At 39.3% G+C, this 10,950-nt stretch overlaps 1 pseudogene; it reads left to right on the top strand.

Moving 5' to 3' along the window:
- The first annotated feature begins 1,593 nt into the window (after positions 1-1,593).
- The window catches only part of LOC149181284 (GDP-L-galactose phosphorylase 1-like), a 47,727-nt pseudogene continuing 38,370 nt past the window's right edge, over positions 1,594-10,950 (top strand).

Here is a 10,950-nt window from a genome sequence, read left to right as displayed (position 1 = left end):
TATCACTGAATTTGCAATAGACACAACTGTCAGCTACAGCGAAGCAAAAATATGTTTTCTCAAGGGACCACAAGGTAAGTACATCAAGTCTTTGAATACCTGGATTAAGATGTTGTTATGTGAAAAATGGGTGATGCGAATACATTAATGAGTGGAACGACGCGGAGTGGAAAGGTCTACAAAGGGATCAAAGGGTTAGGAAATAGTCCTTTAATTTCACCTCTGCAAGAAAGTGAGGAAGAGTGCGCTTGGGTTTCTCTGAGGAGTGTGTTCAGTTTGATCAAGCAGTGCATTCCGCAGTTATCATCCCTACTAATGCCACCACTCTCGTCACCTTCTTCACCTCCATCTTCACCTACACTACCTCCACCAAACCAGCAGTTTAGCATGGCGAGCGCGATCAAGTTCACTGTATTTACAGGAGTAGGCAATGAAGATCCAGATCAGTTTTGGTTTGTAGTACGAGCAGTGTGGGAAGTGCACGGGGTTACAGATGATAACATTAAGAAGGCCACATTGGTAAGTGCACTGCAGGATCGCGCACTGACATGGTATATCAAGCACTCAAATGATCACCCAAATGTCGGAATAGCAGAGATCCAGATTGCATTGAACAAAGAATTTAGCCGGCTGAAATCGAAGACACAGTCGATCATCAGATTCAAGGAGATCACGATGCTTCCAGGTGAAACCCCTTGGGATCTGGATCAGAGGCTGAAAAGTACGATCTGCGAGGCTAATATGACACTAACAAATGCACAACATTGTGCGTGGTTTGTGGTGCCTTTGACACCACACCTGAGGATGGCACTGCCACAACAAAATCTCTCAACCCAGGCAGAAGCATTAGAAATGGCGATGAAGTTACACGAAACACCGATACAGGATCCGGGTTGGGAGTCCAACAAATCCATGCACAACTACAAAACCTATTGTTGGAGATGCAAAGTTTGAAGCAGGATAGGGTGCCCCGGCCAGAGGCACACGAAGGAGTGTGGTGTATAAAATGTAAAGGCCAAGGTCACGATAAGGATCATTGTCCTGTACTTGTGAACTATTTGGTGGGAGGGGGACTGATGCCATTGAGACCGGAGGCACAAGCAGGGCCGAGTGTGCCCCCCCGCACTCTAGTACGCAATTTGTCAGGTGGGAGGAAAGCACGCAACGGACGAATGTCACCTATTGCAGAAGTATACCCAGACTCTGCAGCAACTGTACTGTAATTTCTGTAGATCAGTGGGCCACGATGAGCGAACATGTTGGAGCTATGAGCTAATGATGGATAGGACCCCAACTTATCAAATGCAGACAGAATCGCGAGGCTTCGATCCAGCCACAGCAATAGTGCGGGTGGATTTCAAGGGTGAGGTCGAGGTCGAGGAGGAATGGGGCCCGGAAGGGGTTGTGGACAGCTAATCTATTACAATTGCGAAGGGCCCAGGTACTACGCTCGTGATTGTACCAACCCAACAAGACTATCTTGCCCGTACTATGAACAGTTTTATCAAGAAACGGTAGATTGTTTGACGCTAATCGCACAAATGCGCGAAAAAAGGGGTGTTGCAGCCTACTCCAATGCAAAATATCCAAATGATGAGGTTCGAACCACGTGAAGAGGACCCCGATGTGAACATGATGCTCAGAAGTGGCATGACCACTGGGAAGATAAGGGGAAGCAGCCTGAAGAATATACCTGGGTACATAAGACTCCTACAAAGGAACATGAGTTTCGCTTGGAATGTGCAAAGGAAAAGTTTACGAAAGCTAAGAAGAGCTTCACAGAGGTCTCTAATTTAGGTAGTAAGGATTAACCAGAGATGGGCCTGGATCCTTCTATGCTAACTACCTTTTTAGAGACATGTATGAAACTGTTGTGCAACAATAAGGCAGTTAAAGGACTGCAAGAGCTGATCTCTAGGTGCACAGGGTCAAGGGAATCGTGTGTAGTTCGAAAAATGGGGAAGCATACTATGCACACCGGAAGGGAAATGCCGTTGACAGCGCAAATTGGCGAATATGAGATGGATCAGGTAATCTTAGACCTGGGTTCGAACGCGAACGTGTTACAAAAGCAGACTTGGGAACGCATGGGCAGGCCCATGTTATAATGGTCTCCTATTCAATTATGGATGGTGAACCAACAAAAGATCTTGGGCAGTGGATCCCCTGCGTAACAATTTTGGGACTTAAAGCCCACATTTTTGGGTATTGGTATTGTAAAAGCTCTGAGAAGTGCGCAGAGTGAAAATTGTAAGGGGTCAAGTCTAAGGGTAGTCCTCCCTTAAATATTGTAAATTAATCTAGAATGTGTCAGCCTACCCATGGTCCGTGGACCATGGGAATGTATAAATAAGAGCGAGGCTCTAAGTGTAAAAGGCAGCTTTTGTGATGTAAGAAGTAATATGGGTGTCTGAATGCAGTATTAGATCTGAGTCTGTAAGTCCAAGTTTTGGGTCATAATTAGGGATAGAGGTTTCACAGCTATGTGCGCAGAGGCTTGGTTAGAGTCTACAGCTGAGTGCGTGGACCCCTGTAGCTGTGTGCGCAGGGCAGGAAGTGGATTGTAACTGGAAAAATGCCTTAAAAAAGATAAGTTGGTTTTGGAATATTGCGTATCTATTTCTATATTCTGGCTTATGCATTTTTTACAGTTTAATTGATGCATGTCTGTTTATGTTAAATGGTAACTGAAAGTATTGTGCCTTAGTAAGTTAATTCAATATCTAAAATAATATTAAGCACAAAAAAGGTAAATTGCACTTGCACTTGTCTTCCAAACCACGCGAAGGTAGATACTCTAAACAGATGGTTGCATGGGAGTAGCGCAGTGCATAGGATCAGTTCACGAACTTCTAGACCTCATCAAGACATCCCTAAGGTACGGAAACCTGGTTCCAGCACCCTCCCATACTACCTCAAGGGAGACCTCAGTCCACGTTCCGCGAACTATTGCCGGAAGGGCTTGTAGTTTCGGGATTTTTTTGGCCAAACATTTCTGAACCTGGGTTAGGCCCCAATAAGCCAACACCCATAGACCTTCTTCTGTGAAGTTATGAGCCTATAACCACTCTCATAGTCTTTCTTCTGTGTGTTTGGGGCTTATACTAGTAGAACCTATTGTACTGGCTACAACCACCCTCTAAAATTTTGCCTTAGCCTGTTTTGGAGCCTCCCTACCAACCTTTCACAGCACTTTGTCTTGCTTCATCAAGTACTCAAGCTTTAGAGATTTCCTCACACAAAGATAGCCTGTCAATCACAGCCGATCCATTCCCCTCACAGGTTGTTCACCCGGACTTGGTCCAATTGTAGGCTGAGCAGTTTCCCCTTGAAAAGTTCACATTTCTGGAGGGTAACCAGCCTTCCCTCCAGAAATTGTGCAATCCTCTTTGGCAGCCTACTGGGTTCTAGGATTGCGCAATCCTGCCAACCAACACTCCTAGCATGATTTGAGAAAATTTCCTTGGCAGGGTTGCTCAGCCCAGGATTTGCGCAATTTTGGGCAACAGTCAGCTACTCTGCCTAGAATTGTGCAATTGTCCTGGGCAGTCAGTCCAGCTCCCAGCTAGGAATGCGCATTTTTCCCAAGCAGTTGAGCAACTGCATGCATGAACAATCTGGTTGACCAGTTCCACCCGGGACCAAGGAAACTTGACTTGCATGCATGCATGACTTGCTCTTCCCAGAATAGCAAGAGACAACATGCAAAAGGCATCCCATGATTCAGGGATCTATTTTTAGCAGCCGGGGGTTACATGAAAATTTTTTTTAGAAGTTTCCCTCCAAGTGTCGCTTTTTCCTAGATTTGTGGCATGCGCATCATGAGACCAAAATTATTTATTCGACGCATCAGAGCTCATTCATTCACATCAATCTTGGAGCTCTAACATCCCACATCACATCCAAGACTCTTCGATGTTGGAAATAATACTGAGAGGCGGGGTGAATCAGTATTTATAAACCAATAACTTTTTCGTTTTCATAATCAGATTTATATACGCTACTTCAGTGAAGGGAACTCGTGTATGCATGCAATTGTTCTTAAGGCAACCAGCGTATATCTAGTGAACTTATGATTTAGTTAATTCATCATATGTTGATCTTTAATCAGTGTATTAGTACTTTATTAAAAATTACACAGTAACCATGTGTAGTAATAACATAATAAACCATCACACATAAGCAACACACGTGAACAATAAGATTTAAGGTGGAAACCCAATGTGGGTGAGAACCACCTGCTACTGTCGTCTCTGTCTTCTTTTAATAATAAGAAAATCTGTTTACAATCTTGTCCTGGTGCAAATTCATACCAATACACAGGCTTCTACCTGTAGAAGATTACAACCTTCTCTCATTCTCCAACTTCTACTGGAAAGAAGCTACAACCCCTAGCTCTTGTAGTAGCCAATATGTTTACTAGTACGTAGGTGCCGGCCTACTGAAGGCTCCAACCTTCACTCATTTTCCAGCCAATATTGGAAGGGAGCTCCAACCCCCTAGCTCTTGTACTAGTTGATATGTTTACCAGTACATAGGCACGAGCATACAGAAGGCTACGACCTTCTCTCTTTCTCTAGGGACCACGTTTCATAAATTTTTAGACTAGATACTCCTGAAACAACATTGAAGCTCAAAATCATAACTACAATACAAACATCAAATACATCTGCATCAACCAATCACTGAAACTCAATCATCACTCTCTGAATCAGCCACAACTCAATCAATTACTGACAACCTCTGAACCTCTGGCACAACTGAATCATTCATTCATACTTAATCAACTTCAACCAATCAACTGGAACATATAGATCATTGTAACCAGTACACAGATCTAAACCCAGAACACTACATCATCATTCAGAACTAGCTGTAACCTCAAAAATCATGCATCAGAGTGTATACGCTACTTGGCTGAACCCAAACTGCGTGTATATGCTACTTCCTTTAGCCCAACCTACGTATATCTCTAAAGATACTGAATCATAAAACTTCTGAACCACAAACTGTACCAATCAGTGATATTCTGAAAATCTATTGTCATATTACTGATTTCTAAACAGATAGCAACAAGGATCACCCTTCCTTCTCAATCAATTAATCAATCAGACTCATTTTCCTTATATATTCAATTCTACTTTCAGATCTAAGAAGACATCATTGACAAACAACAATAAAACAGTAGTAATAATCTAATAGATCGATCATCCTTGAACATCAAGATTTTATTTTTCATATGCTACTTGGAAAAGTTGAACCAACGTGTATACACATCTTCACCAAAGCGAACAATGTATAGATCTGCAAATACTTACTTATAACTTCGTTGCACTTCCCAACTTCAAACATACCGAGATCATCATATATAAAGGACAAAATATGTGTTAGCAATCAGATCTAGCCCATCCATTATAAGATCACATACTGATAAGTCAATATGATACTAATCCATCATTAGATCTCATAAGAATCAATCAATCTGAACATTCAGAATACTATCACCAGAATGTACTCACCAGAACACAAAGCATAACCTAGAACTCTGCATCAACAACCAGAACCAACTGCAACTTCAAATATCATAGTTCATAAGGTATACGCTACTTTGATGTGTCAAACCAGCATGTATACGCGCTTTTACCAAAGCGAAACAGCGTACATATCTGCAAATACTAACTTAAAACTTCACAGCTATTCCAGACTTCAGTCATACCCAGATCATAACATTTACAGAATAAAACATGCGTCAGTATTCAGATCTAGACTGTCCATGATCAAACCACATAATGATAATTCATTTCATGCTTTATGATCTTGATCCATCATCCATCATCAACCACATAGGTGCATCCTTAGTTCAGATCAAACAAAGCATCAAAAGCTCATAACTTTCATATATGATCTAACACTTCATAATATTTTCAATACTTGCACACTCTGGCCTAATGATCTTCTCCTCCTTATATAGTTTTAGGCCTTTATCAATACCTTGGACCAAAACCACTTAGAACCAATACCTTGGACCAAATACCTAGGGTCAATACCTTGGACCAAATAGCTTGGATAAATACCTTGAACCAAAATACCTTGGACTAAATACCTCGGACCAAAACCTTGGTTTTCCAACATGTACGTGCTTTTCCTCCTGTGAAAGTGCATGTATACGTATATGCTCCTTTTTTTCTGTTAACCCACGTGTATACGCTTTTTTTGTACAGTGAACCCGCATATACAACTTAACATACCTGAAAATGTCCTTTTTCTTCAACTTCTTGATTCTGATATGTAGTCCTTTGTTCCTTCATCCTATTCTTTTGTACCATGACTTTGTTACCTCTGAATAGACCTGTTATAATGAGATTTTCCATTGTGCATTACTTCTGAACTGATTCCTTTGAATTGTCCTGCATTTTGTCACATCTGTAAACACAACTACCATCCATTTTGTCACTTCTAATACCTCTCCTGTAGATTCATCTAGTTACATAGATTCATCTAGTTACCATATACACAAGAGTTGTTCTACTACAAGTGGGTTGCCATCAAGTACAACACATGCATCATATTGCCAACAATCTCCCCCTTTGGACTTGATGGCAACCATGTTGGTGTTGATTATTGCAAGCTGTAGAAACTGTTAGAGACAACAAGAAACACCAAAATACTCTCCCCCTTTGACATCGAGGGCAAAGGGCGGGCCAGGTTATTCTCCCCCTTTGATATCAAGGGTAAAGGGCTGACCAAAATGAAGACTTTAATATCTGAATAGCTGAATATGAACATTGATCATGCTCCCCCTAGGAACATGCTGAATTTTCTGATTAAACTGCCCCATTGTACATGCTAAGATGCACAATACCATCCATGCTCCCCTTGAACACATGAAGAGTCTGCAAAAAAAAATTCCAAAAGAGAAACATGACTCTATAACTCAACTATGTGAGTTTGACCTTCCTATCACCAATGAATCATACATACATTAATCTCCCAACCAAGTGGTGATATACCAAATTTGACTCATCCACCCAACCAAGTGGGGATATACCAATTGTTTATACATGATTGAAATACAACAGTTATTACATCATCCTTCCCATGCATAGTGGGGGTCCATTTACATCATATGACCAAAAAGAACTCATTAAAAGACTACGACAAACAGCTCGACATATTATTACATCATGGGTCTTTAAATGACTTTACATCAAATGATATACATGACATTTATAACAGAGACCGAGAACATGATAGTTATAAGCAACTATCATACACCATGTATGATCTGCACCATAAGCATCTGTCAGTATCATCCAGATTAGAAACCTGTATATGTCCATCATCAGTTCCCAAGATATGACAATTTAATTATCATCAGCCTATGACAAAGTATGTTGCATATAGATATCAACTCATCCTATTTGATCTCATCAAGATTGACTTGCTCCATTTCCTTAGTAGAAAGAGCCTTATCATAACCTTCCATGAATCAACTAAGCATATGTCATATATCCAAGAAGTAACAAAATCATTCACATCATATCATATGTATGTGAAAACACCATAGTCATCATCTATGATCATAACATCATCATCAAGAACTGAATGATCTTTCCACAAGAGCCCTCAATATATCAACCATGTATCATCACTAGGTAACATCCAACAATTGATAAGCATCAACCATGATAATGAACATGTGTGAGTATCAAAATTATCATCATAAAGTAATAAGCCATGTATTTGAATATCCATGTCTTCAAATAGCTATGTCTTCATGAGACCTGCATTAACACCATTCTCTTGGCCAACCAATGATATTTATCAATATGCAACTTAAGTAATCATCCGTGTATCCAACATCATTTCTATCCATCAAATATGTATCTAGCAAACCACGAGCGCATGCTCATTTGTTAAGATTTCTTGATACCATCAACATCAACAATCCTCAACGATGTGAGAGCCAAGAACTATAGGAATCTTGCATCATAACTGCACCATATGAATTTTATGCATCTTTGAAGGCATGATGACACCAGCATAAAAGAAATGAGTGGCGCATTATCAAATAATGAAGTTGTGTACTCAATCTTTGTACTTCTCCTTGACCTTATGAAGATCACCATGTAAGAAACATATATGAACTATATGCATCATCAAAAAGTCATCCACAATCATCCATAAATCTGATCTGAATAACAACTATGTAACCCCAAGCAATACAAGTATCATCTGAGATTTCATCATGGGCAACTCATAACCGTAACATAGCATGATGTATCATTTAAACACTTTAGCCACATAAGCATCATCATCATTAATAATAATCATTAGGTACCAAAGACTTCTAAACATAATGCCAACAATGCATTATTATATGCTTCCCCTGAACCTGTGCCAATTGTTCATTGTCAGATCTGATCATTGCAAATATCAGTGAGAATTATCAAGGCATCATCATAAAGTAGATATACATCAACTTTTTAACAGCTTATGAGGACCAACACATTTCCTCATATTATCAACAGATTGTAACCATCATCAAACAGAGCAGATAGTTGACTGAACCATATCAAACCCTTTTTCCTGAGTCTGTCCCACTGCTTTTTCCTCAAACCAACATATACGCATCTGTACAACTTCGAACTTGCGTATATACGCGACTTATCTTCATGAAACTTTTGTATGAGATTTAGAACATTGAATTTTCACACTTTCAACTCCCCCTGAGTCTGCTATGTCTGTATACTGTTCCATACCACATTTTTCTAACTATACTTCCTTCTTCTTCCATATCTTCGAGTGTGATGATGTTTTCTCCTTTTGGTATGGTTCTCGAAATTTTCTCTTGCATTCCTTTGCTATATGTCCAAAATTGTTACATGCATAACATATTACATGTTTGATATTCCTTTTATAGTAGTCAATGGCTTTGTGACCAAACATATTGCAAGAAAAGCAATATCCCTTGAAGTACCTGGAAGCTGATGATGTTTCTGTGTGATGGTTATTAGCTTGAACCATTCTACTTCTACATCTTGCTGCAACATGTCCAAAATTATGACATATAAAACATTCAACATTATTCATCAGAGGAAAGAACTGATTATCACTTCCATAGTTAGGAGTAAATTATTTTCTTTAAAGACTCTCTTTCATTGGTTGTTGATGGGGTTGACCTCTTATCTCCTTGTTGAGCATTTCAGATTTTTCACTAGAGTTATTTGCTTTAGTTTGTGAACTAGATTCTCCTTTAACAATTTCATGAAAACCAAGACCATATTTGATGGTAGGAGACCTTTGACTACTAAGAATATCATCCAAAATCTTAGTACTATTTTGAAATTGTAAAAGTTTAGCATTTTCTTCTAATTTACCTTTTAGGATATTTACCTCAACCTGATATTTCTCTTCCTTTTCAAGATACTGCTTCTTCATGATTTCTTCAGCTTTTCTTCCTTCTTCCACTTGTTGCCTTAATTCGAGAACTTTGTTTTCTTGTTCTTCAAGTGCGTGGAGTAGTTCTTCCTTCTGCTTATTTGATTTTTCAAGATCTTCTTTTAGAGAGAGGATATTAGCTTCAAGACTTTCATAGTAACTGGATCTATCTCTAATTTTCTTGATTCTTGTACTCTTTTTACTTACTTCATTTCATGATTATGTCACTTCATCCTGTAGCTTTTGACATTGATCTTCCTTTTCTTTGTACTGCTTCCTTACCTTGTTTCCTTCCTCCAACTGATATTTTAATCTAGTAACTTCTTCTTTGTAGGAACATTCCATTTTATCAATTAGATCTTCTTGATCTCTAATTATATCTGTGAGCCTTTTAAATTATGCCTCTATTTGATTTCTTTCCTTTTCACCCATAAGAGAAAATTCAGTTGTTTCGCTATCACTTTCATTATCTTCAAATGAACAGATAAATGTATCACTAGAGGACAACAAATTCATACCTGATAGTTCTTTTGCTTCTTCATCTTCATTCTGAGGTGATTTTGAATCTGAAGAGTTGCTTCCACATAATCCCCAATTGTCTCTCCCACTGTATAGTTCCTTTGGGATGCCTTCTTCTTTTGAGGTGCTTTCTTCTTTAGCTTCTTTCCCATTGTTTCTACGGATCTCTTTTAAGCGACCAAATTTCTACCAAAGGACCTGCTCTGATACCAATTGTTGGAAATAATACTGAGCCGGGGGTGAAACAGTATTTATAAATTAATAACTTTTTCATTTTCATAATCATATTTATATACACTACTTCAGTGAAGGGAACTCGCGTGTGCACACCACTGTTCTTAAGGAAACCAACGTATATCCAGTGAACTTATGATTCATTTAATTCATCATGTGTTGATCTTTAATCAGTGTATTAGTACTTTATTAAACATTAAACAATAACCATTTGCAGTAATAACAAAATAAATCATCACACATAAGCAACACACATGAACACCAAGATTTAAGATGGAAACCCAATGTGGGTGAAAACCACCTGCTGTTGTCATCTCTGTCTTCTTTTAATAATAAGAAAATTTGTTTACAATATTGTACTGGTGCAGACTCATACCAGTATGCAGGCTTCTACCTGTAGAAGGTTACAACCTTCTCTCATTCTCCAGCTTCTACTGGAAGGGAGCTACAACCCCTAGCTCTTGTCCTAGCCGATATGTATACTAGTATGTAGGTGCTGACCTATTGAAGGCCCCAACCTTCACTCATTTTCCAGCTAATACTGGAAGGGAGCTCCAACCCCCAGGCTCTTATACTGGCCAATATGTTTACCAGTACGTAGGCGCCGGCCTACAGAAGGCTACGACCTTCTCTCTTCCTCCAGGGACCACATTTCATAAATTTTCAGACTAGATACTCCTGGAACAACATTGAAGCTCAAAATCATAACTGCAATACAACCATCAAATACATCTGCATCAACCAATCACTGAAACT

This window comes from Pinus tabuliformis, chromosome 3_2, assembly GCF_031772625.1.
Source record: "Pinus tabuliformis cultivar Carrire ecotype Pingquan chromosome 3_2, CPIR1, whole genome shotgun sequence".
Classification (NCBI taxonomy): domain Eukaryota; kingdom Viridiplantae; phylum Streptophyta; class Pinopsida; order Pinales; family Pinaceae; genus Pinus; species Pinus tabuliformis.
The sequence above is the reverse complement of the archived record's forward strand: the minus strand, read 5'-3'. Positions and strand labels throughout refer to the sequence as shown.